The following is a 27,489-nucleotide window of genomic DNA, read 5'->3' as shown; positions in this document are numbered from 1 at the left end:
GTCGAGTAGAATGAGGAGGCAGGTACCGTTTTAGTCAAGAATTTGAAGCGCGTCATCAATTATGTGTGTCATGGCTGATTCTGTGCTGTGGCCTGCATGGAAGCCGGATTGGTGTTGGTTGAGGAGGTCAAAATATTCGATATGTTTTGTCAATTGGAGGTGAACACATTTTTCTAACAGTTTGGCTAAGGTAGGGATATTGGAGATAGGGCGATAGTTATTAAGGTCAGAAGGGTCAGCTGTGGGTTTCTTTAGTATGGGCGATACTTGTCCCACTTTGAGGGAGTCCGGGATGCATTCTTGTTGAAGAGAACTATTAATGATTTTGGTCCAGAGAGGGAGAAGCCAAGGGATAAAGTCCTTTACAGCGTTTGCAGGTAGAGGGTCCGAGAGGTGATTGGAGGGCTTCAAGGTACTAAGGATCTTGTCTTTAGATTCTACTGTGTAAGTATCAAAGGATGACCATGTAGCATTGTTTTTTATTTTGATCGGTGCTTTGCTGAGGGGGCTGGAATATAGGTTTAGATCAATGAGGAGATCATTCTTGACGTTATCTGTTTTCAGATTGAAGAAGGCAGAAAATTATTCACAGGACGGTAGAGTGCTGGTTGTGTTAAGTAATCGTTGTGGTACGTCCTTGGATCGAGTTTTGATTAGCTCAAATAGTTTTTTTTGGTCAGTTTTTTGCTTGGTTTAGTTGATGGCTGAAGAAGTCAGCTTTTGATCGTTTGCTTTTTTCTACAGGAGGCGTTTCTTTTTTACTTTAGTGTTTTGAGGTGTATAGCTGACGGGGTAGATCTCCAATTACGTTCAGCTAGTCTCATAGCTCGTCTATCATCGATAAGCATACCGTCGTACCATGGTTTTGAATTTTTGGAGGAGACTCTCTTTAACTGAAGGGGGGCAACTTCGCTGACTATCGTGGTCATTGAGTTGAGGTAGTGATCGTGAGAGCCTGAACATCGTTGTTGCTGGTAGGGGGTAGGAGAAGGTTGTAGCTGGGAGAGGGTGACAAGTTGGGAGGGGGGACTAGAAGTGGTATAGGAGGAGGGGGGACTAGAAGTGATGGAAGGTGGGGTAGTAATAAAGAGGGGGCTAAGTGTGAGAGGAGGGGGGTGGAGATGTGAGAGTAGGAGGGGGAGTAGGTGTGAGAGGAGGGGGAGTGGTGAGGGAGGAGGGGGGACTAGGTGTTAGAGGAGGAAGGGTGATGATGGAGGAGGGGGGCTAGATGGGAGAGGGGGCGGGGTGGTGGTGTGAGAGGAGGAGGGGGCTAGGTGTGGGAAGGGGCGGGGTGGAGATGTGGCAGGAGGAGGGTGGACTCGATGTAAGAGGTGGGAGAGTGGTGATAGAGGAGGGGGGCTAGAAGTGAGAGGCGGAGGAGTGGTGATGGCAGAGGGTGGGGCTAGATGAGAGAGGGGGCGGGGTGGAGAAGTGAGAGGAGGAGGGGGGGCAAGATGTGGGAGGGGGCAGGGTGGTGATGGAGGAGGGGTAGCTAGATGTAGGAGGGGGCGGAGTGGTGATGGAGTAGGGGGGACTGGGTGTGAGGTGGGGGTGAAGTGGAAAGGGGTAGGTGGGTGAGATTTAGGTGGAGAGAGGAGAAGTGTGTTGTAGTGTGGGGGAGAAGGGTTGAGGGAAGCGTGTGGCTCTGGGCATCTAGAAGTCAAAAGGGTTGGGGGTGGGAGGGTGGGGTACTGAGTAGGAGAAGGAAAGGATTTGGTGTTAGGAGTTGGGGTAGGTTGGGAATGAGTCAGAGGATTGGAAACCTGCTCTTTAATAATGGGAAAAATGTTATCGAATAGGTTAAGGCTATGATCCGTGGACTGAGTGAGAATAGTACCGTTATTATAGATAGTGATGGTTGCTGTCGCTTGGAAGAGCTGTGATGGTGTAATAGACATCATAAGACGATGTGTGGACTTCCTCGTGGAGGAAATCGTGAGTAAGGTTAGGAAGGCTTTCCTCCATTGTGCTCTACGTTTAGTGTAGAAGATGATGTCGGTGGTCGTGATTCCATTTCGAGGTGAAAAATAAGGGTCAGCAAAAGGGGTTTCAGGGTAGAATTTCAGAAAGTTGTGTTTGAAAGTTTTGGCAGATTTTTTTGTGAGCTTGGGGGGGTAAATGATTTTGTATGTGTGAGTGCCTGTGAGTTCCATGGTGGGAAATGTGGTGTAAGTGAGGTGAGGTGAGTGTGTAGTACTGTAGAGCGACGTGCTGATCTGATGCATTAAGGAGGGGAAAGAGCAGCTGAAGAGAATGTGATTGGGATGCCTGTGGTGGACTAGTCTAGGACTAGTCAAGACTAGTCTAAGATGGCCGAAACCTTAGGGAAGAAAGAGAATGGCCAAATAGGGAAATAGCAGCTGGGGAAGAAGTGATTGGGATGCCGGTAGTGGGACTAGTCTAAGCCAAGTCTGAGACTAGTCTAAGATGGCCGACACCTTAGGGAAGAAAGATATTGGCTGTATAGTCCTTTGTCTGTTTCCATGACAAGAGTGAGGAGGAGTTGTCCTGTCTCACTTTCATTATCTTTCATGGGATGAGGAGATAAGTCCTGTTTCCAATCTGAAGAATAGGGTAGGAGTGTGAGAGGGGGCGAGTAGTCCTGTTACAGTTTCTTAGTCCCGTTTCAGTTTCAGTGGATTTGGGGAATCAAATCCTCTAACAGTTTTGATGATCCAGTAAGACAGTGTTTTTAACAGGGCTACGTGATGGTAAGTGGAAGAGGGAGGTGAATAGTTAGATGAAGTTTATGATCACAGCCTTTTTGGAATACAGAGGCAAAGAAGTCATGTTACTAGTGGGGATGGTTAATAAACACTATTGGGGTATGTCACCTTGTTGGAAGAAGGGCGGAGGCCCCTGATGGTACATCAGGTATTGCCAAAATTGGGGCCCCGGGTATGGTGGCATGTTATAAGTGGGATCCATTGGATGTGTGTTATATCTCAAGTTTTTGCAGTTCCATCTCCCATTGCTCGAGTCGCTATTAGATGGGGAGCCTCTTCTTGATGGGTTAGAGCTCTCATCAGATGAGTAGCTCGCACCTTGTGCGGTGTAGTCTGCCTTCAAATAGGGGTAAGCCTTCTCCTTGTCGAACTTTTGTATTTTATGGAGTTTGGAGATTTTCTGTTTTATCAGGTACCCCCTATTATCCGCAATCTCTCCATTAATTTCTGCTAGTTTGGTCTTGAATGTAGTCGGTTAGACAGTCACTTTAATTGCCCCTTCTGCTGTCTGAATTCTTATCAACAAGGCGTCTGCAATCCTTTTAGCAGAATTAATGATGAGGATGAGCCAGTACCTAGTGCATTTCCATGCTACTAGGCACCACTCTTTCTTATAAAACTTGGACAGTCCCCCAGGGTTCCATACTATCTTCTGTGCACTTCAACCTCTATATCGAGTCTCTTGGTTGTCTCTAATGGATAACAGCAGCAATATTCACCAATATGCCATAGATACACAGCTCTAACTGAACACTTCCTGTGCTTCAGACATCTTACCCCTCAAAGACTGCCTGCACTAAAAATAGGTGTTAGAAATTCTGAACCATCAAGCCATTCGAGGCTATATTAGGCCGTAGATACTCGGTCAGCATGGCACCATATAGTCTGCCTTCAAATAGGGGTAAACCTTCTCCTTGTCGAACTTTAGTATATCTTTCTGGAGCTTGGAGATTTTCTGTTTTTTAGACAGTCACTTTAATTGCTCCTTCTGCTGTCTGAATTCTTATCAGCAAGGCTTCTGCAATCCTTTTAGCAGTATTAATGACGAGAATGAGCCAGTCCCTAGTGCATTTCCATGCTACTAGGCCCACGCATTCCTAAAAAATAGCATCCTCTAAAAATAGGCGTGAGAAATTGTGAACTATCAAGCCATTCGGGGCCAGACAAGAGGGAAGAGAAATTGATCATCAATCTCTCCTCAAGGATTTTGACACCCATAGAAGAGAGTGTATTACAGAAGGAGCTGGGCTTTGTACCCACCCCAAAGACTGACAAATTTCACGACAGCTGTAAGATCCAAGGCTTTTTCTGCAAAATACACCTAAAAGCCTTTTTACAAGAAAAACCGACTATACCAGAGGGAGACTCTGGACTACACAAACCTTCCACTTTTACACCCAATAGTGGGATGGTACCACACAAGGTTCTGACCTTTGAGCAGGCTGTGCTAAAAGATCTTAACAGTAAGACCACTCCTGCATCTTTCCACAATATATCCTCAAACAAACTGACAGCCGCCAGGGCTCTAGCAGATGACTCAACAATCACCATTAAGCAGGCTGATAAGGGTGAGGTGACAGTCATTATGCCTACTGTTGACTAGGATGTGGAGTGCCTACAACAATTGAGCAACCAGAGGTATTACACACCCATAAGAGATGACCCTACTATGCGACTCACCACCATTATTTCCACCATGGTTTTTTCTGCTGAGACTGAAGGTTGGATCACCAGAAAGGAGACAGATTTCCTCATTACGAAGGATCCTAAAACTCCATACTTTTACACCTTGCCTAAAATTCATAAGGGAGTTACCCCGGTCCTTCTTCAACCTTTATGAAAGACACTACTGATGTCCTCATGTTACTCGAGGGGGTTCAACATCCAGAGGAAGATAATCTTCTTGTAACCCTGGAAGTTGAGCCCCTCTACACCAATATCCCACAGAGAACGACTTTAGAGGTGATAGAGGATGCCCTAAGCAGGATAGAGTGGGACTCACCCATTCCAGTAGCTTTCATACTTGAGTGTGCCACCTTGGGGTTGACAGAGAACGTTTTTGAGTATAATAAACAACTCTACTATCAAACACAGGGCACCTCTTTGGGCTGCACCTTCACACAGAGCGTGGCATGTATGTACATGTCATCGTTCGAGGAAAGGTAGATTCAGAATCGTAATAACCCCTACCTGACGAATGTGCTTCTTTGGAAATGGTTCATTGATGACATCTTGATTCTATGGAAAGTTGATTGTATAAGGTGTGAGGAGTTGTGTGAGTTGATTAACACCTTAAACCCTTATTTGAAATTCACGAGTACCATCTCAGAAACCAACATACCTTTTCTAGACCTATCGGTGAGGATAGAGAGAGGACACTTCACCAATACTCTGTATCAAAAACGGACTGATAGGAACAGCCACCACCCAAGACCTTGAAACAAAAGTTTCCTTTCAGAGAGTTCCTCTGTAATACAAGGAACTGGAGCTCGGTGGCGGATTTCCAAAAGGAGTCTACCACCTTAGCAGCAGATTTACGTAGAAGAAAATACCCCAAACACATCTCGATCTCTCCGAAAAGGGCTAGTAAAAAACAACAGAGAAACTCTTCTGGATAATAGACAAAAAGATCCCTGTGACTTGCTCATATGTGTAACCACCTTTTCCCCTGACTCTAATCGGGTGAAAAGTGTCATCAGGAAACACTGGGGCATAGTAAATACTGGTACTCTTAATCTACCCTCTCCCAGGTTTGCTTTCAAACGTGCAAGCAATCTGAAGGACATGCTCATACATACCAGACCTAGAATTAAGCAAGCAAATGTACAAAGATCCTTCTGGGACATACCACCAGTTATGGAACACCACCCTTGTGGATCCTGCTCAGTCTGTCCATTCACAAAGGTCACAAAAGAGATAACATTCACTAACAGGTTCAAGTGGAAATTCAAGAGACATTCTAAGTGCAACACTACAAACTGTATCTATGTGTTGACCTGCCCGTGTGGACTCCTGTATGAAGGGATGACCACTGGTCCAGTGAGAACCCGTATAACGGAAGACCATAGAAACTTTAAGTGCCACAAAACAAACACGAAAATTACAACACATTTTGAGCACCGCAAGCATTCCCCTGACTCTCTACGCTGGGTCATTCTAGAAGCACATCCTGGCATGAATAAAAGGATGGGTGTTGAGAGTAGCCACAGATAAGGAGGGATTGAATGAGGACATTCCTTGGGGTTTGTTAACTATATGAACAACAATGCCCTGACCCCAGTATAAGTCTACCTAGTATACTCATCACAGTGGCTGATGTCATCATCAGGTTGGCAGCCAACTTGTGGTTTAACCCAATTTTGATTTGTTTTGATTGTTCTGACTTGTTTATTGAATCGATTTTGCCCTGGAACTACATAGCTAAAATCCTCACTATATTGATAAAAAAAACCTGTGTATGGGCTTCAATCTGAATTATTAGGGCATACTTGACCTGTCAAATATGTCGCACATTACAACACATATACAGCTGAACGCTACATTACATATCAACGCTCAGCGTCTCTACCCAAGTTTTCAGTGACAGACTGGGTGGATTCAGACCAGCCAAAATCTCTGGCAGTACATTGATCTTCTCATAAATACGAGCATTATATTTTGCTCACTAGCTCTAACATTGCGCCCAGTATAGTATTAGGTTAGCGCACCAGCGTTCTCTTCACTGGAGCTGGTGGAACCCACCCCTTCTTGACACTCACCAGAAGTATAACCACACCGCATACAGGCTGGCAGAGTGAGGGGTAGGTCTACCAGCACCAGAACAGTGAAGACACGTGAGTACAAGACACAGGATCCACGCACAACCATGGCAGTGGGATCCTAAATAAACACCTAACTAAACACCTCCAGCTTGTGAATGCATGGGGCGCGAGTGTGTGAACTTGGCACCCGAGCATGACACATTGGCATTCGGCGGGATACGCTATTTCTGACCTTGGCAATCGCTGTGGTGAGATGCACAACTTTTGTCCGATAGGGAAAGATGTAGACCTGCTTTGACCAACAAGTACCTGAGCGCCCATTAGCGATGCTCGCATGCGGTATGACTGATGCGCATGGAGTAATTGACCGCAACCAGGAGGGATCTGCAGCACCCCTCTGTGGCCCGATTAGATAAGCGTGGGCGTAAAATCTGTTTCGCGGGCGAATTTGCGGATTTTTGACGATTTCGAGATCCACGAATCGCGCAAATTCACCCAATAATCCTCAAATTCGCAATCGACAAATTATTTTCCTTGGTCGCGCTTGAAAAATACAATATCGCGCGTGCGGCGTTGTCTTACCGTGATTCTGAGTCCGCTGAGTTGTTTTTTTTTCAGGTTTTGCGTGTGCGGCGCCATTTTTGATCTTGCTGCGTGATCGTGCAAGAGTTTTTCGAACGCAATTACGTTATTGCAGCTTGCCATCTTGCACGACGAGAGTTTGACAATGCAAGAACGTCATAAAAGCCTGACTTCCGGCGGGAGATTCGAAAAGCTCGCGTTTCCGAATTTGCAAAAATTGCAATTCTGCACAAGAAATCCACCGCAGAAAGCATGAACCTTGTGAAAATGATGATTTTGATCAGAATAACTCCTCAGATTGACATTTGACTTCATTTTTTGGTGCAGGAGTCAATTTTATGGGGTGGGGTGGGGTGGGAGGAAGGAAGTGCATCAGAGTCTCCAACTTCCTGTTCCTGTCCAGCAGGGTCCTCCCAGTGCTTTGAGCATGTACTGGTCACTTTTCATTTGGCTGTTGAGCTGGAAGGATTACTTTCTGTGACTGCTTCTGGATTTGATTTGAGGACTTTTTGGACTTTGGAGTTTGGATCACTTTTGGACTTGAGATTTTACAAGTAAGTTGGTATTGTTTGTTTGGGGCATTGCAGTTGAGGCAACTACAGTTCAAAAACTTTTTTCACAACTTTAACAAAAGATATATTGTGGTGGGTAGCCACAGTATCCAGTAGGCCCAGGGTTAGTCATGGGTGCATGATACAACTAATTCTGTGATTTGTTTTTTAACTCAATTCTCAATTATGTCATGGAATTTTAGCTCACTGTTATATGTTGATTTTATTTTAATTTTGGCGTGCCTGTAAAGCCTCACTAGCCAGTAGGTCCAGGTGTAGTGAGTGGTGCATGGGCCTAGACTTTCTGTGGGGTGTCTTGAATTTAAACATCATTGAGGGCATGGATGGCATGGGATTGTGGTGATTTTTGAGTGTTTTTTGACTTTTTGGGGTGGTGTTGGGGCCTGGCCATGTGGGTGGGGGACATTTGGAGGCCTGGTACAGGCAGGGCCTGGCCATGTGGTGGGGATCAAGGGGCCATTTTTAAGCCAGGCAGTGTGCTCAGGCCTGCACCCAGTTTGCCTTGCTTTCAACCATTATGCCCAGGGGTACTCAGTGGTGCATGGGCCTAGTCTTTCTCTGGGGTGTCTTGAATTTAAACATCATTGAAGGCATGGATGGCATGGGATTGTGGTGATTTTTGAGTGTTTTTCGACTTTTTGGGGTGGTGTTGGGGCTTGGCCATGTGGATGGGGGCCATTTTGAGGCCTGGTACAGGCTGGGCCTGGCCATGTGGTGGGGGTCAAGGGGCCATTTTGAAGCCAGGCAGTGTGCTCAGGACTGCACCCACTTTGCCTTGCTTTCAACCATTATGCCCAGGGATACTCAGTGGTGCATGGGCCTAGTCTTTCTCTGGGGTGTCTTGAATTTAAACATCATTGAGGGCATGGATGGCATAGGATTGTGGTGATATTTGAGTGTTTTTCGACTTTTTGGGGTGTTGTTGGGGCCTGGCCATGTGGGTGGGGGCCATTTTGAGGCCTGGGACAGGCAGGGCCTGGCCATGTGGTGGGGGTCAAGGGGCCATTTTGAAGCCAGGCAGTGTGCTCAGGCCTGCACCCACTTTGCCTTGCTTTCAACCATTATGCCCAGAGGTACTCAGTGGTGCATGGGCCTAGTCTTTCGGTGGGGTGTCTTGAATTTAAACATCATTGAGGGCATGGATGGCATGGGATTGTGGTGATGTTTGAGTGTTTTTTGACTTTTTTGGGTTTTGTTGGGGTCTGGTCATGTGGGTGGGGGCCATTTTGAGGCCTGGGACAGGCAGGACCTGGCTATGTGGTGGGGGTCAAGGGGCCATTTTGAAGCCAGGCAGTGTGCGCAGGCCTGCACCCACTTTGCCTTGCTTTCAACCATTATCCCCAGGGGTACTCAGTGGTGCATGAGCCTAGTCTTTCTCTGGGGTGTCTTGAATATAAACATCATTGAGGGCATGGATGGCATGGGATTGTGGGAATTTTGGAATGTTTTTCGACTTTTTGGGGTGTTGTTGGGGCCTTGCCATGTGAGTGGGGGCCATTTTGAAGCCAGGCAGTGTACTCAGGCCTGCACCCAGCTTGCATTGCTTTCAACCATTATGCCCTGGAGTACTCAGTGGTGCATGTGCCTAGTCTTTCTCTGGGGTGTCTTGAATTTAAACATCATAGAGGGCATGGATGGCATGGGATTGTAATGATTTTTGAGTGTTTTTCGACTTTTTGGGGTGGTGTTGGGGCCTGGCCATGTGGATGGGGGCCATTTTGAGGCCTGGGACAGGCGGGGCATAGCGATATGGTGGGGGTGAAGGGGCCATTTTGAAGCCAGGCAGTGTGCTCAGGCCTGCACCCACTTTGCCTTGCTTTTAACTATTATGCCCAGGTGTAGTGAGTGGTGCACGGGCCTAGTCTTTCTGTGGGGTATCTTGAATTTAAATATCATTGAGGGCATGTATGGAATCCGATTGTGGTGATTTTTTAGTGTTTTTCGACTTTTTGGGGTGGTGTTGGGGCCTGGCCATGTGGGTGGGGGACATTTGGAGGCCTGGTACAGGCAGGGCCTGGTCATGTGGTGGGGTCAAGGGGCCATTTTTAAGCCAGGCAGTGTGCTCAGGCCTGCACTCAGTTTGCCTTGCTTTCAACCATTATGCCCAGGGGTACTCAGTGGTGCATGGGCCTAGTCTTTCTCTGGGGTGTCTTGAATTTAAACATCATTGAGGGCATGGATGGCATGGGATTGTGGTCATTTTTGAGTGTTTTTTGACTTTTTGGGGTGGTGTTGGGGCCTCGCCATGTGGGTGTGGGCCATTTTGAGGCCTGGTACAGGCAGGGCCTGGCCATGTGGTGGGGGTCAAGGGGCCATTTTGAAGCCAGGCAGTGTGCTCAGGCCTGCACCCACTTTGCCTTGCTTTCAACCATTATGCCCGGGGGTACTCAGTGGTGCAGGGCCCTAGTCTTTCTCAGGGGTGTCTTGAATTTAAACCTCATTGAGGGCATGGATGGCATGGGATTGTAGTGATTTTTGAGTGTTTTTCGACTTTTGGGGTGGTGTTGGGGCCTGGCCATGTGGGTGCGGGCCATTTTGAGGCCTGGTACAGGCAGGGACTGGCCATGTGGTGGGGGACAAGGGGCCGTTTTGAAGCCAGGCAGTGTGCTCAGGCCTGCACCCACTTTGCCTTGCTTTCAACCATTATGCCCAGGTGTAGTGAGTGGTGCATGGTCCTAGTCTTTCTGTGGGGTGTCTTGAATTTGAACATCATTGAGGGCATGGATGGCATCGGATTGTGGTGATTTTTTAGTGTTTTTCAACTTTTTGGGGTGGTGTTGGGGCCTGGCCATGTGGGTGGGGGACATTTGGAGGCCTGGTACAGGCAGGGCCTGGCCATGTGGTGGGGATCAAGGAGCCTTTTTTAAGCCAGGCAGTGTGCTCAGGCCTGCACCCAGTTTGCCTTGCTTACAATCATTATGCCCAGGGGTACTCAGTGGTGCATGGGCCTAGTCTTTCTCTGGGGTGTCTTGAATTTAAACATCATTGAGGGCATGATGGCATGGGATTGTGGTGATTTTTGAGTGTTTTTCGACTTTTTGGAGTGGTGTTGGTGCTTGGCCATGTGGATGGGGGCCATTTTGAGGCCTGGTACAGGCTGGGCCTGGCCATGTGGTGGGGGTCAAGGGGCCATTTTGAAGCTAGGCAGTGTGCTCAGGACTGCACCCACTTTGCCTTGCTTTCAACCATTATGCCCAGGGGTACTCAGTGGTGCATGGGCCTAGTCTTTCTCTGGGGTGTCTTGAATTTAAACATCATTGAGGGCATGGATGGCATAGGATTGTGGTGATTTTTTAGTGTTTTTAGACTTTTTGGGGTGGTGTTTGGGCTTGGCCATGTGGGTGGGGGCCATTTTGAGGCCTGGTAGAGGCAGGGCCTGGCCATGTGGTGAGGGTGAAGGGGGCATTTTGAAGCCAGGCAGTGTGCTCAGGCCTGCACCCACTTTGCCTTGCTTTCAGCCATTATGCCCAGGGGTACTAAATGGTGCATGGGCCTAGTCTTTCTCTGTGGTGTCATGAATTTAAACATCATTTAGGGCATGGATGGCATAGGATTGTGGTGATTTTTGAGTGTTTTTCGACTTTTTGGGGTGGTGTTGGGGCCTGGCCATGTGGATGGGGCCATTTTGAGGCCTGAGACAGGCAGGGCCTGGCCATGTGGTGGGGGTCAAGGGGCCATTTTGAAGCCAGGCAGTGTGCTCAGGCCTGCACCCACTTTGCCTTGCTTTCAACCATTATGCTCAGGGGTACTCAGTGGTGCATGGGCCTAGTCTTTCTCTGGGGTGTCTTGAATTTAAACCTCATTGAGGGCATGGATGGCATGGGATTGTAGTGATTTTTGAGTGTTTTTTGACTTTTGGGTGGTGTTGGGGCCTGGCCATGAGGGTGGGGGCCATTTTGAGACCTGGTACAGGCAGGGCCTGGCCATGTGGTGGGGTCAAGGGGCCATTTTGAAGCCAGGCAGTGTGCTCAGGCCTGCACCCACTTTGCCTAACTTTCAACCATTATGCCCAGGTGTAGTGAGTGGTGCATGGTCCTAGTCTTTCTGTGGGGTGTCTTGAATTTAAACATCATTGAGGGCATGGATGGCATCGGATTGTGGTGATTTTTTAGTGTTTTTTCGAGTTTTTGGGGTGGTGTTGGGGCCTGGCCATGTGGGTGGGGGACATTTGGAGGCCTGGTACAGGCAGGGCCTGGCCATGTGGTGGGGATCAAGGAGCCATTTTTAAGCCAGGCAGTGTGCTCAGGCCTGCACCCAGTTTGCCTTGCTTACAATCATTATGCCCAGGGGTACTCAGTGGTGCATGGGCCTAGTCTTTCTCTGGGGTGTCTTGAATTTAAACATCATTGAGGGCATGGATGGCATGGGAATGTGGTGATTTTTGAGTGTTTTTCGACTTTTTGGGGTGGTGTTGGGGCTTGGCCATGTGGATGGGGGCCATTTTGAGGCCTTGTACAGGCTGGGCCTGTCCATGTGGTGGGGGTCAAGGGGCCATTTTGAAGCCAGGCAGTGTGCTCAGGACTGCACCCACTTTGCCTTGCTTTCAACCATTATGCCCAGGGGTACTCAGTGGTGAATGGGCCTAGTCTTTCTCTGGGGTGTCTTGAATTTAAACATCATTGAGGGCATGGATGGCATAGGATTGTGGTGATTTTTGAGTGTTTTTCGACTTTTTGGGGTGGTGTTGGGGCCTGGCCATGTGGGTGGGAGCCATTTTGAGGCCTGGGACAGGCAGGGCCTGGCCATGTGGTGGGGGTCAAGGGGCCATTTTGAAGCCAGGCAGTGTGCTCAGGCCTGCACCCACTTTGCCTTGCTTTCAACCATTATGCCCAGAGGTACTCAGTGGTGCATGGGCCTAGTCTTTCTGTGGGGTGTCTTGAATTTAGAAATCATTGAGGGCATGGACGGCATGGGATTGTGGTGATGTTTGAGTATTTTTCGACTATTTGGGGTTTTGTTGGGGCCTGGTCATGTGGGTGGGGGCCATTTTGAGGCCTGGGACAGGCAGGGCCTGGCTATGTGGTGGGGGTCAAGGGGCAATTCTGAAGCCAGGCAGTGTGCTCAGGCCTGCACCCACTTTGCCTTGCTTTCAACCATTATCCCCAGGGGTGCTCAGTGGTGTATGGGCCTAGTCTTTCTCTGGGGTGTCTTGAATATAAACGTCACTGAGGGCATGGATGGCATGGGATTGTGGGAATTTTTGAATGTTTTTCGACTTTTTGGGGTGTTGTTGGGGCCTTGCCATGTGAGTGGGGGCCATTTTGAGCCCTGCGACAGGCAGGGCCTTGTCATGTGGTAGGGGTCAAGGGCCATTTTGAACCCAGGCAGTGTACTCAGGCCTGCACCCAGCTTGCATTGCTTTCAACCATTATGCCCTGGAGTACTCAGTGGTGCATGGGCCTAGTCTTTCTCTGGGGTGTCTAGAATTTAAACATCATAGAGGGCATGGATTGCATGGGATTGTAGTGATTTTTGTGTGTTTTTCGACTTTCTGGGGTGGTGTTGGGGCCTGGCCATGTGGGTGGGGGCCATTTTGAGGCCTGGTACAGGCAGGGCATGGCCATGTGGTGGGGGTGAAGGGGCCATTTTGCAGCCAGGCAGTGTGCTCAGCCTGCACCCACTTTGCCTTGCTTTTAACTATTATGTCCAGGTGTAGTGAGTGGTGCACGGGCCTAGTCTTTCTGTGGGGTGTCTTGAATTTAAACATCATTGAGGGCATGGATTGCATGGGATTGTGGTGATTTTTGAGTGTTTTTCGACTTTTTGGGGTGGTGTTGGGGCTTGGCCATGTGGATGGGGTCCATTTTGAGGCCTGGTACAGGCTGGGCCTGGCCATGTGGTGGGGGTCAAGGGGCCATTTTGAAGCCAGGCAGTGTGCTCAGGACTGCACCCACTTTGCCTTGCTTTCAACCATTATGCCCAGGGGTACTCAGTGGTGCATGGGCCTAGTCTTTCTCTGGGGTGTCTTGAATTTAAACATCATTGAGGGCATGGATGGCATGGGATTGTGGTCATTTTTGAGTGTTTTTCGACATTTTGGGGTGGTGTTGGGGTCGCGCCATGTGGGTGTGGGCCATTTTGAGGCCTGGTACAGGCAGGGCCTGGCCATGTGGTGGGGGTGAAGGGGCCATTTTGAAGCCAGGCAGTGTGCTCAGGCCTGCACCCACTTTGCCTTGCTTTCAACCATTATGCCCGGGGGTATTCAGTGGTGTAGGGGCCTAGTCTTTCTCAGGGGTGTCTTGAATTTAATGCTCATTGAGGGCATGGATGGCATGGGATTGTAGTGATTTATGAGTGTTTTTCGACTTCTGGGATGGTGTTGGGGCCTGGCCATGTGGGTGGGGGCCATTTTGAGGCCTGGTACAGGCAGGGCCTTGCCATGTGGTGGGGGTCAAGGGGCCATTTTGAAGCCAGGCAGTGTGCTCAGGCCTGCACCCACTTTGCCTTGCTTTCAACCATTATGCCCAGGTGTAGTGAGTGGTGCATGGTCCTAGTCTTTCTGTGGGGTGTCTTGAATTTAAACATCATTAAGGGCATGGATGGCATCGGATTGTGGTGATTTTTTAGTGTTTTTCAACTTTTTGGGGTGGTGTTGGGGCCTGGCCATGTGGGTGGGGGACATTTGGAGGCCTGGTACAGGCAGGGCCTGGCCATGTGGTGGGGGTCAAGGGGCCATTTTTAAGCCAGGCAGTGTGCTCAGGCCTGCACCAGGTTTGCCTTGCTTTCAACTATTATGCCCAGGGGTATTCAGTGGTGCATGGGCCTAGTCTTTCTCTGGGGTGTCTTGAATTTAAACATCATTGAGGGCATGGATGGCATGGGATTGTGGTGATTTTTGAGTGGTTTTCGACTTTTTTGGGTGGTGTTTGGGCTTGGCCATGTGGGTGGGGGCCATTTTGAGGCCTGGTACAGGCAGGGCCTGGCCATGTGGTGGGGGTCAAAGGGCCATTTTGAAGCCAGGCAGTGTGCTCAGGCCTGCACCCACTTTGCCTTGCTTTCAGCCATTATGCCCAGGGGTACTCAGTGGTGCATGGGCCTAGTCTTTCTCTGTGGTGTCATGAATTTAAACATCATTGAGGGCATGGATAGCATAGGATTGTGGTGATTTGTGAGTGTTTTTCGACTTTTTGGGGTGGTGTTGGGGCCTGGCCATGTGGATGGGGCCCATTTTGAGGCCTGGGACAGGCAGGGCCTGGCCATGTGGTGGGGGTCAAGGGACCATTTTTAAGCCAGACAGTGTGCTGAGACCTGCACCCAGTTTGCCTTGCTTTCAACCATTATGCCCAGGGGTACTCAGTGGTGCATGGGCCTAGTCTTTCTGGTGGGTGTCTTGAATTTAACCATCATTGAGGGCATGGATGGCATGGGATTGCAGTGAATTTTGAGTGTCTTTCGACTTTTTGGGGTGTTGTTGGGGCCTGGTCATGTGGGTGTGGGGCATTTTGAAGCATGGGGTCAAGGGGCCATTTTGAAGCCAGGCAGTGTGCTCAGGCCTGCACCCACTTTGCCTTGCTTTCAACCATTATGCCCAGGGGTACTCAGTGGTGCATGGGCCTAGTCTTTCTCTGTGGTGTCATGAATTTAAACATCATTAAGGGCATGGATGGCATTGGATTGTGGTGATTTTTGAGGGTTTTTCGACTTTTTGGGGTGGTGTTGGGGCCTGGCCATGTGAGTGGGGGCCATTTTGAGGCCTGGTACAGGCAGGGCCTGGCCATGTGGTGGGGGTCAAGGGGCCATTTTGAAGCCAGGCAGTGTTCTCAGGCCTGCACCCACTTTGCCTGGCTTTGAACCATTATGCCCAGGTGTAGTGAGTGGTGCATGGTCCTAGTCTTTCTGTGGGGTGTCTTGAATTTAAACATCATTGAGGGCATGGATGGCATCGGATTGTGGTGATTTTTGTAGTGTTTTTCAACTTTTTGGGGTGGTGTTGGGGCCTGGCCATGTGGGTGGGGGACATTTGGAGGCCTGGTACAGGCAGGGCCTGGCCATGTGGTGGGGGTCAAGGGGCCATTTTTAAGCCAGGCAGTGTACTCAGGCCTGCACCCAGTGGTGATTTTTGAGTGTTTTTTACTTTTTGGGGTGGTGTTTGGGCCTGGCCATGTGGGTGGGGGCCATTTTGAGGCCTGGGACAGGCAGGGCCTGGCCATGTGGTGGGGGTCAAGGGGCCATTTTGAAGCCAGGCAGTGTGCTCAGGCCTTCACCCACTGTGCCTTGCTTTCAACCATTATGCCCAGGGGTACTCAGTGGTGCATGGGTCTAGTCGTTCTGTGGGGTGTCTTGAATTTAAACATCATTGAGGGCATGGATAGCATGGGATTGTGGTGATTTTTGAGTGTTTTTTGACTTTTTGGGGTGTATAACTGATATTCCTCTGGCTTCCATTGCTTTTAGGTGCACAAGAGAACCACCAGTGCCAGGAGGAAGTCCTGCGGCGGTGTGTGCAGTACAACGTCACGTGACGTCACGTGTGGCCACTGACAAGACAACTCTGCAACTCGTGCAACTGTGGCCTGCGTTTCTGACATCTCAAGAAGATGGCCCCAAAGAAAGTTGGCCTTAGCGCCTCAGTGAAAAAAGTCTCCAGTGCCACTGCCAGTAGGAAGGAGCAGAAGAAGCAAGTGGCACCACCTACCAAGGAGACTGGTGTGCCCACCGACACTTTTTTGGGAAAAAGACTACGCCTGCAGCAGCAGCGGTGTTCGCCGGGGACCAAGCTGGAAGCAGCACCTCCGCTTAATTGGGCTCAGTGCTACCACGCCAAGTTAGGTCCAAGACCACCATGAGTGCTGCTGAGGCAGCCAGTTTGGTTGTTGAATCACCATCGACCAGTGATCTTGGCTCATCACAAGAAAGTACCATCCAATCAACGCTGGGTGTAACTCAGCTGATGGGTGTTTAACAACCACATCCGCAACGACAACCACAGGTGCAACTAGTACAAGCGCAAGTACATGGGCAAGGAGAGGCGCAAGGAGAGGCGCATGGAGAGGTGCATGAAGAGGCGCAAGGAGAGGCGCAAGTAGACCCGCAAGTAGAGCCACAAGGAGAGGCGCAAGTAGAGCCACAAGGAGAGGTGCATGGACAGGTGCATGGAGATGTGCAACTAGAGGTTCATGGAGAGGCACAACTGCCTACAACGCTTGTTCCTCCAGAAGTAGGGGCACATCAGGAAATTGCTATTCAAGAGGAGGTATCCGAGGAAGCCACTCCTCCTGATGATGATTATCCATTGTCTTCCAGATCCCCAGCAAGAAATAGGTCAAGGAGGGATACCAGAAGTTCTTCTTCAAGCCCCCTTCCTTCTGATGATGCTGATGTTGATTGGAACCCACCAATGCAGTCTGAGAGTGAGTCACCCCATGATGAGCCGACAAAGGTAGCTAAGCCTAAAAGGAAGTCTCCCGCAAAGCTTCCACTTATGGGTGATGATGACCAACAAGAAGTGGTATCTTCTGCTGCTGATCAACAGTCTGACGATGACCCAGTCATCACAGTCGTCACTCCAGCCCCAGCAGGTATGCAGCAGACAGACATTTTAACCCTAGCCCGAATGGCTGCTGAGCGGGATATGGGCGGCGTGGCACTGGTACCACCAGCGTTAACTACAACACCAACACGACCTACAGCTTCCATCTTTTTTAGTCAGAAGGGCCGGCATGGACCTTCATCCAGCTCGACCTCAAGTAGTGATGCTGTAAGTTAACAACAGAAACAAATTCAGCCACGCCCATCCTCCACTTCATCTGGCATTGAAAGTCAAAGTAGCACCTCCACCTTCAGCAGACATCACAAGTCCCCAGTTTGGGACTTCTTTACTGTTAGCGCAAAGGTGGAAAACATGGTCGTTTGTTCGATTTGTAAAGCATTTGTTAATCAGGGTAAGCTTGGTACAAACTATTGTACCGGAGGCCAGAGAGGTCATCTCAAGCAACACCACACTATCATTTGGGAAACACACGAGAGGAAGATCGAGGAAGGCAAAAGAAAAACAAATTCAAATGTATCCATTGATAGTGAATCTGATGATGACAAGAATCTGATTGTGCAGGGGGGAAGTGAAGAAGCAACAGACATTTTTTCTGGTACACCCAGTACCCCTGGCAGCAGCACTGCAGTGGTATCGCCCATACCCTCTACCCCTGCAACATCTATGAGGCACACTAAGAGTGTTGTAGAGACACCAATGTGAAAAACTACATCAATGGGCCTAACTGGTTTGAAGAGGTCATCATCATCATCATCACGTAAAATTATCCAGCCCACCATTAGCAGAATGTTCTGGTCAGAGGCGCCATTTGAACGCAACCACCCAATGGTATGTCTGTATAACGCGAAGCTGTGTAAACCTGGTTGTTCAAGATTTCATGAAAACTGAACCCCAAGTCAAGAAGTTACTGTCTATGTGCCGAAGAATCTGCACACATTTCAGCCATTCTTTTAAGGCCCGGAAGCAGCTGAGAAGCATTCAACATGTATGTAAAGTGCCAGTCAAAGGACTCATTCAGGAGGTGGCAACACGTCGGAACTCAACCTTTTACATGCTTGAGCGTCTGTATGAGCAGTGCATGGTAATCAATGACTATATCTTTACAGTAGGTTCACTTGACCTGAGTCTAGAGTTGGAGTAATGGCAGCTAGTTAAAAGCCTGACAGACAAGCTTCGTCCTTTTGAGGTCTTCACACGTGAAGTCAGCAGGGAGGACTGTTCTTTGAGCAAATCTATCCCATTGTTGCGCATGCTAGAGCACCAACTGAAGGTGGTGTCTTTAACGTTGAGAGATGATGGTGAAAAGCAAAGTGCATATCTGTTGGCGGAGAACTTATTAAGCGTCCTAGTTGCCAATCAAAGGCTTCAAAAGATACATACAGAACAACATTACGTTGGGGCCACTATTCTGGATCCACGGTACAATAAGGCAGTGGCCAGCAAAGCATTCATTCCTTTTGATGAGGCAGATGTTTCAAAGTAAAAACATTGGATAGCTGTGTCAGCCAGACGGTTCAAAAAAGATCGGCAGAGAATTCAAGGAGCCGTCAGAAGTCCAACTGAATCAGCAGGCGATCCAGCGTCAAGTTCCACTTCTGAATCTGTGGCCGAAGGGAGTCACTTTCCCGCACAGCCGTTAACGACACCAGCAGCAACCCTATCATCATCCTCACCTGCACCAGGCCCAGCCATAATATGGTCGGAAGAGGATTGGCTAACTCATCAAGGGTTTGTTCGTTCCAGTTCTGAGGCGCCCACAGATGGTACGCAAAGTGGAGCAACCGTGGAGAAACTTGAGTTGATGGTGCAGGCCTATCTGGATGAGCCAACACCCATTGCCGTATTGGTACAGGAAAATGGCTCTATGGCCACTGATCGCCAACTTGGCTCTAAATTATTTGTCTTGCCCACTCGCAAGTGTGTCTTCTGAACGTGTTTTCAGTGCTGCTGGGGCCATTGTAAACTTCAAAAAGGTCCCGCCTCTTGGCCAAAAATGTGGAGAGGTTAACACTGATCAAGATGAATCAGCACTTGATACCACCAGATTACAAAGTGCGTGAATGCACGCAGGAAGAAGAGGACACCGACTTAGGTGACGGAAGTTCTTCTCTGTTACCTGACCTACTCCCATCTCAAATCATGGAGTTGGAGGACGAGCTCTACTTCCCTGACACCGAGCCCTGAAAATGACTTCCTTTTTTTGTCCTTATTCCCTTTTATTCCTGTGTGTCTATCTTTGTTTTGTAACTTTTACCTCAACAAAACTCTAATCGCCTAATCACAACAAGTCCATCAGCAGCAATGTCTTCATCTTATATTCCTTATTGATTTGAAAGTGCCTCAGGCTGCATTCCTGAGGTTTACAAGTTCACAACTCAATCATGCTCCTTTATACTCCTCCTCCAGACTCCCACTATCCATTTCCCTCAGCGTTTAGGCCCTGTTCTGTCCCTGTCCTCAGCTGCCCAGCAAGTAGTGGGCAGCTGCTACGTTTAGGTTTTGGTGCAATGGCGCAACCTGGACTTTAATGTAAGTTCTGTGCTAAGGTAATTTCTGCGAATTCTCCTGTGCTGCACCTCTGAATGTGTTTTGATGCATCATGTGCCTTGTTCTTACACCTCTGAATGTGTTGTTTATGCATCATGTGTTCTCCTGTGCTGCACCTCTGAATATGTTTTATGCATCATGTGCCTTGTTCTTACACCGCTGAATGTATGTTTATGCATCATGTGTTTTGTTCCAAGGCCTATACCCCTAAATGTACGGTAATATTTAATTGGTTGTTTTCTCCTAGTACAGGTGTTCCCTGTGAGGTCCTGGTTCTCTGCCTAATATTCTCCTAAGGTGGTTAGGGTTGCGTAGGTGGTACTTACCGGTTACCAGTAGTTACTGGTTGTGTGCTAAAGTGATTTATACTCTATGTTCTAAGTGCGTAATATTCTCCTAAGGTGGTTAGGGTTGCGTAGGTGGTACTTACCGGTTACCAGTAGTTACTGGTTGTGTGCTACAATCATTTATACTCTATATTCTGAGCGCTAATTCTAACAGTATTTCTAGTTATAAAAGTGCTGATTCCTGACAGTAGTACAGGTGGCCCTGTCTTGTACATATCCCCTGTAAATTCTGCCCGTGCCTGTTGGCACATTATGAAGTGTGTGTTTTTATCTAATGTGTTTTGGTGTAATACAAAGGCTATTTTTATACATAACCTTGTGTGGAGTTATCTTTGTGGTGGGCCTTGGGTGCTGTTGCTGGGGGTGCATGCGCAAACACTTAACTCACATTGCCTCCGAGTTTAGCCTTACTGCTCGTGCTACGTTACCAAGGGGGTGAGCAGGTGTTATCTTGGCGCGTAACTCCCTTGCCCTGACGTGGAAGTGGTGGTCTATGACTGACTTTGGCGCAAGCCCTGGCCGGCCAGGGATCCCATTTCTAACATTGGCTCGTTCATAATGATGTTGCCAATGTTTTAGGGGGGTTTGATGTTCTTTGGTCAAGAATTGGCAGAATTTTTGCCTTTTTGAGTGTTTTGCGGGCGCGTGTGTTTGGGTGAAAACTAACTGAAAACTAGTCGTAGACCTTCCTTCTTCTTCTTCTTCCTCAAAGAGAGCAGTGCTTCGATTTTGTTCTGCCTTGCTGAGATTCTTGTGAATCGCTGGAACAAGTGACTGTCCATGTGATTTTTAAGAGGATCGAAGTAGTGGAAGTGCTGAAAACAGCAATGTTTTGTGAACAGCGCAATTTGCCATGTTTTGAATACCAGTATTGCATGTTTTTGGGGGCTGTTTGGGGGGCTTCTAGGTTTCGGTGGGTGGGTTTTGGGGTCTGGGAGCACTGCTGGCACAGTCTAATGTTGATTGCATTCGTTTTTCTGGAAATCCATGGTGGAAAAGGGGAGTTAGGGCCTAGCTGCAGAGCGTATTTGAACTGAATTGAAGGTTGGCCCATTTTTGCTTTTTGTCTGCTTGGGGGTATTCTGCTTTTGGGCGGGTGGCTGCAGGGGTCTGGGGGCATAGCTCGGAAGGTCTAATATCGGAATCAAGTGTTTTGGACCAAATCGGAGGTGAAAACGTTTTTGCGTTTTTGCTCACTTGCCTGTCTTTGGGGAGCTGTTTGGGGGGCTTCTAGGTTTTTGTGGGTGGGTTTTGGGGTCTGGGAGCACTGCTGGCACAGTCTAATGTTGATTGCATTTGTTTTTCAGGAAATCCATGGTGGACAAGGGGAGTTAGGGCCTAGCTGCAGAGCGTATTTGGACTGAATTGAAGGTAGGCCCATTTTTGATTTTTGCCTGTTTGGGGGCGTTCTGCTTTTGGGCGGGTGGCTGCAGGGGTCTGGGGGCCTAGCTCGGAAGGTCTAATATCGGATAAAAGTGTTTTGGACCAAATCGGAGGTGAAAAAGTTTTTGCGTTTTTGCTCACTTGCCTGTCTTTGGGGAGCTGTTTGGGGGGCTTCTAGGTTTTTGTGGGTGGGTTTTGGGGTCTGGGAGCACTGCTGGCACAGTCTAATGTTGATTGCATTTGTTTTTCAGGAAATCCATGGTGGACAAGGGGAGTTAGGGCCTAGCTGCAGAGCGTATTTGGACTGAATTGAAGGTAGGCCCATTTTTGATTTTTGCCTGTTTGGGGGTGTTCTGCTTTTGGGCGGGTGGCTGCAGGGGTCTGGGGGCCTAGCTCGGAAGGTCTAATATCGGATAAAAGTGTTTTGGATAAAATCCATGGTGAAAAAGTTTTTCCATTTTCAGGCATTTCGCAAACTTTAGCGTTTTCGGGGGCCTGCTTGGGGGGGAGTTTCTGGTATTTGGGTGGGGTTGGGGGGTGTTGGAGCAACGATGGGTATGGATACTTTTGATTGCAAGTGGTTTAGAGAAAATCCATGGTGGCAAAGGGTGAGTTAGGGCCTAGCTGCAGAGCGCGCATGGAGTGATTTTGGTTTGAGGGCTAAATAATTCTGTGTCACTTTTTGTGGTTTTGCTTTTTGGCTGTTTGGGGGTGTTAAACTTGTTTCCCACTGGGTTGATGGGTCTGGGGGCATTGCTGTGATTGTCTAATACCGGATAAAAGTGGTTTGGATAAAATCGGAGGTGAAAATGTTTTTCCATTTTCAGGAATTTTGCTCACTTTAGCGTTTTCGGGGGGCTGTTTGGGGGGGTTCCTGGTGTTTGTGGGTGGGGTTTGGGGTCTTGGAGCAACGCTGGGTATGGATACTTTTTATTGCAAGTGGTTTGGAGAAAATCCATGGTGGCAAAGGGGAGTTAGGGCCTAGCTGCAGAGCGCGCACGGAGTGATGACGGAAATATGCAGAAATTCGTCTTTGACCATTTTTCCGTTTTTGCTTTTTGGCTGTTTGGGGGGTTAAACTTGTTTCCGCCTGGGTTGACAGGTCTGGGGGCATTGCTGTCAAGGTCTATTACCGGATAAAAGTGGTTTGGATAAAATCGGTGAAAAAGTTTTTCCATTTTCAGGAATTTCGCTCACTTTAGCGTTTTCGGGGTCTGTTTGGGGGGTTCCTGGTGTTTGTGGGTGGGTTTTGGGGTCTTGGAGCAACGCTGGGTATGGATACTTTTGATTGCAAGTGGTTTGGAGAAAATCCATGGTGGCAAAGGGGAGTTAGGGTCTAGCTGCAGAGCGCGCACGGAGTGATGTGGGAAATATGCAGAAATTTGTCTGTGACCATTTTTCAGTTTTTGCTTTTTTGTTGTTTGGGTGGATTAAACTTGTTTTTACCTGGGTTGACGGGTCTGGGGTCATTGCTGTCAAGGTCTAATACCGGATAAAAGTGGTTTGGATAAAATCAGAGGTGAAAACGTTTTTCCATTTTCAGGAATTTCGCTCACTTTACCCTTTTTCGGGGGGCTGTTTGGGGGGTTCCTGGTGTTTGTGGGTGGGTTTTGGGGTCTTGGTGCAACGCTGGGTATGGATACTTTTGATTACAAGAGGTTTGACGGAAATCCATGGTGTAAAAGGGGAGTTAGGGCCTAGCTGCAGAGCGCGCACGGAGTGATTTTGAAAGTAGGGCAAAATATTTCTAAGTCCCCGTTTTTGTACTTTTGCTTTTTGCCTGTTTGGGGGTGTTAAACTTGTTTCTGCCTGGGTTGACGGGTCTGGGGGCATTGCTGTGCAGGTCTAATACCGGATAAAAGTGGTTTGGAGAAAATCGGAGGTGAAAAAGTTTTTCCATTTTCAGGCATTTTGCTCACTTTAGCATTTTCGGGGGGCTGTTTGGGGGGGTTCCTGGTGTTTGTGGGTGGGTTTTGGGGTCTTGGACCAACGCTGGGTATGGATACTTTTGATTGCAAGAGGTTTGAAGAAAATCCATGGTGGCAAAGTGGAGTTAAGGCCTAGTAGAAGAAAGCCTTTGACACTATTTTTAACGTAGGGCTCGTTAGGGTTAGCAGTATTGCATGTGTTTGGGGGAGTTCGAGATTTTGGCAACTGGGTTCTGGGGTATACTCTTTGAGCACTTGTCGAGAAATGTCTAATTTAGGTTGCAAGTGGTTTGAAGAAAATCCATGGTGGGAAAGGGGGGATTTGGGCCTACTTTACTTTCAAAGTACGTTTTGTCACCATTTTCCACTAGGCCTCAGACAGGTAGCAGTTTCGCATGTTTTTTGTGGTCTGATTGGGGGTAATCTACATTTTAGCGCCGGTGTTTAAGGGTCTGGGAGCACTGCTGGGAAGGTCGAATTTTGTTCTAAAATCGTAGTTTACACTACACCTAGCTTGAGGGGAAAGATCCGCAAAATTTGCCCATACTTACTTATCCTTTAAGAGGAGACTCAGAGTACGCCCTTTCGAAACTATTGTACTGTCGATTCTGAAACTGAAGGTGTGACTTCTTGCACTACACAGCGTACGTACCTTATATTTTTTTCTCAGTGGTGTTTTAATATCACTTCCTGTTTTTGCATCAACATTTACAGGGCGGCTTTCACCCTGTACAATGGAAAAAAGGATGAAGTCAGGCTTCACATTAGCGACACGCAATTCAGCATCCACCAGGCAGGCAGTGGACAGGGTGTCTTCTGGTAGTCACCAACATTGATCGACGGAGCGTCAGATGGAACGGAGGAGTACCGCAAATAAGAGGAATTGCTTGATGCATGCAACTTCCCAAATTCAACAGGACAATTACAACAACATACAGTAACAGTATCGATTCATTTCTACTTATCTTTTAAGTAATGTTATTGCTGAGAACTTCTATGAGTGTGAATCTATATTTCTTTTCTCTCTGCTTCTAAATTTGCTATTTTTTGCTATGTTTAACAGTAATTTAATGTTCTAAGTGTTTATTCTCTCTGAGGGCAGAGAGGCAAGTGAAATTGCGTAACGACTGCAGCCCTGTACTCTCAACTTGTTTCGTCGTAGTTCAAATCCAAAAATGTGTTTCTCTTCATTTGTTGTTTGACTGTCCATGCTGTGTTCTTTTCCTCTCTACCAAACTTTCCCCAAAAACCCCATTCCCATCCAATTTTCAAACCGTAACCCTCTTCCCCCGGGCTGTGTGGTATTTCATTGTGGTGTGACTGACAACAACAATAAATTCCACACACTTGCTGGGGAGGATAAGGTCAAAGCAGACAAAATCATTAGAATCAGAAGTTGATGTGCGCCATCGTTGATTGATAAGAACATCCTCCTCCTACACGACGTGAACAATCAAATGCTTGATACTTACGTTACGTTGATGATGTGTCCTTTGCCTTAATTTTTTATAGCAGTCCAACTCCACGCAACTACTTCTTATATTTACATTCATTTAACACTGCTTAGGCTACAATTTAGGGCACTGTTCTCTACCGTACAATCTAATGTACTGTTTCTAATGCTACCCTCAGCCCACTCAATGTTTCATTTCCTTTTTTTTCATATGGTGATACTGCCAGTGTGTACCACTACTGCCACCAGCACAACAATGATATTGCATCCGTCGAGGATTCAAGTCAACAACCAACCTTATTCACCAACCGTGATTCACAAATCACAGGTAAGATAAGCATATTGGAGAGGTAGTAGAATAATGGGCTAGGACTAAGTTGGGAGAGACTGACAGTACTTCTAGTAAGTACAGTAGTAGGGCTACTGAATTGACTAAGTCGGTTACTTGTATTTTGGTACATTTAATGACAAGATGTTTCATTCATGCTGGTAAGTTTGAAAAACCAAAAGTCCAGTAACCACCGCCAACCCCCACACAAAATAATATGAGCGCGTACACTGTGTTTTGGTATGAAAAATATAATTATTAAGAAATATAAATTATGAATGTTGTGTCACAAAAATAAAATAAATTACCCCAACTCACTCCCCCTACCTAACCAAACCAATGTCCAAAAATCAAAAAGTCCCCTTTCCCGAAAACCCAATTCCCACCCCCCCCCCCCCAACAGTCTTTAAAAAAAGGGCAAGGGACAGTCACTTCCTCCGGTGGGCTGGTGTGGAAAGCTGGTGCTGCACGTCTCGCAGCTCTTTGCGGAGGTCCCGGAGCTGGCGCTGATGTTTTTCACCCAACCCCTCCAGGTAGTCCACTCGCTTTCGGAGGCGGCGCACATGTGCCATCCTTGATTTGGGGGGTGGGCAGCTGTTGTTTTTGCTGCTGTGCGGCGGCGGTGGGGGGCTATCGGGCCACGGCTCCGTTGGGCTGGAGGCTTGGGGCTGGTGGACCTGGGGGCACTGGAGGAGGATGTACTGGTTTTTGTAGTATCCTCATGCTCCTGAACCCACAACCGGCGATACTTGGCACAAATAGCCTCCAGCTTACGGGCCCTGGCCCGGACAGCCATCTCGTTACGGGTGAGCTTTTTTGGAGTAGCATCTATGAAGAAAGAAAAATACTGTAGCCAATAGTCTTTTACATAAAGTCAAAATAATTCTGTTGTATCAATTATGTTTGGATCTTGGTCCTAATTGGAGGTTTAGGTTCTTCCTCCTATCTGGGGCACCCTCAAAATAGTGGTTAGAAATTATAAATAACGTCACACATGGGAGGCGCCAGTTGTGGATCGACAATCAAAAAAAACCTGGTCCGCTATCTTCAAAATGTTATACTGTGTTTGCTACTTGCTGGTGTTACTGATGCTGGTGTTACTGAGTGTCAACTTTCTGTTGAATTATTTTGACTTTATGTAAAAGACTATTGGCTATTGGGCATGGTGGATAAAATCTGAATTGAAGAAAAACTTCTATCAAGACTACTTCCAGATTGTTTGTCTATTAGTTGTGTTGTTTGATTACCTACAGCATTTACTCTGTAAAAGGTGACGTGTGCACAGATACCTGATGTAACAGTATAACATTTTGGCATGTATCTTTCCGCCGTCTTTGTAAGCCTGTGACATTACTTGGAGTTTCAGGAATTCCACTAGCAGCACTATGGGTGGACTCACTACTACATAAATAGTCAAAGAGTACTAAAAAAGGACTTTTTTACTTTTTTTTCTCTTGTGTTGCAAAAGAAATTACTGGTACGTGAACTTGTGGTATCCGCCATAATGGCAGCTCACTCAGCTTTCACCCAAGAAATACAGACACATGCCATAATGATGCAGACTCGCAGTACTTTAAGCAGTACATGCAAGTGGGGATATGAATGTCTTACTTTTCTATAGGGGTGGCACTGCCGCTGGCCATACTTCATCCACTCAGCGTCTTCTCTACTACATCATACACCTCTGCTATCGATGAGGATAAAGAAGATAACATCCAGTCTTCCAAAGTACGTCTATGATTCTTCTTAATGTCTCAAATGTACCAAAATTTCTTTTTGTCAACAACCAACTTACACCCATTTCATTATATTTTGGGAACCGCCGTCTTCTTATCTGGAATTGCATTCAACAAAAGCATTCTTTACAGTCATAAATATTAAGACTCGCCCGTCATTCGTTTCACCCTTCTTTAACTTTTCGTTCTTCACATCCCTAAACTACATCTGATATGACTTGGCTTCACAATAAAAAATTGCCAGCTCAGTTGAAGTGAAATAGAAGGGGCCATTGGTTACCCGAGAAGTATTGCAGCTAATGCTATTACAAGTCAAGGTTGACTGTCTTCTCCGTGATAGTAGCCCAAAAAGTAGTTTTAAATTAGTAACTGTTCTTAACAGTACAGTCTACTAATACTATTGTACTGTGTACTACTGTACAGTACATCAAACACTCCTTTGCGAGCCTACTCAAAAACATTTTAATGAGTAAGGAGTATAATAACTTACCAGCGTCCGCCGCCACTGAGTCTTCCCCCACAGCTCCTCCTGTTGGCGCCACCGCATCCAGAGTGGACCCCTCCGCACTGCTGGCCCCGGCACTGGTGGTCATCTGTGCCGCATCAGATGTTGTGACGTCTAGGAAAAACATGTCA

At 47.6% G+C, this 27,489-nt stretch overlaps 1 pseudogene across 1 annotated transcript in view; it reads right to left on the bottom strand.

The window, feature by feature from the left end:
* Window positions 1–25,689, bottom strand: part of LOC147712442 (uncharacterized) — a 107,286-nt pseudogene extending 81,597 nt beyond the window's left edge. The window contains exon 1 of the transcript XR_015295592.1: window positions 25,550–25,689. The product of XR_015295592.1 is annotated as an uncharacterized LOC147712442 (transcript). The remainder of the gene's footprint in view (window positions 1–25,549) is intronic.
* Between the last annotated feature and the right edge of the window lie 1,800 nt (window positions 25,690–27,489).

The sequence above is a fragment of the Lissotriton vulgaris genome, chromosome 5, assembly GCF_964263255.1.
Source record: "Lissotriton vulgaris chromosome 5, aLisVul1.2, whole genome shotgun sequence".
NCBI classification, from domain to species: Eukaryota; Metazoa; Chordata; class Amphibia; order Caudata; family Salamandridae; genus Lissotriton; species Lissotriton vulgaris.
The sequence above is the reverse complement of the archived record's forward strand: the minus strand, read 5'-3'. Positions and strand labels throughout refer to the sequence as shown.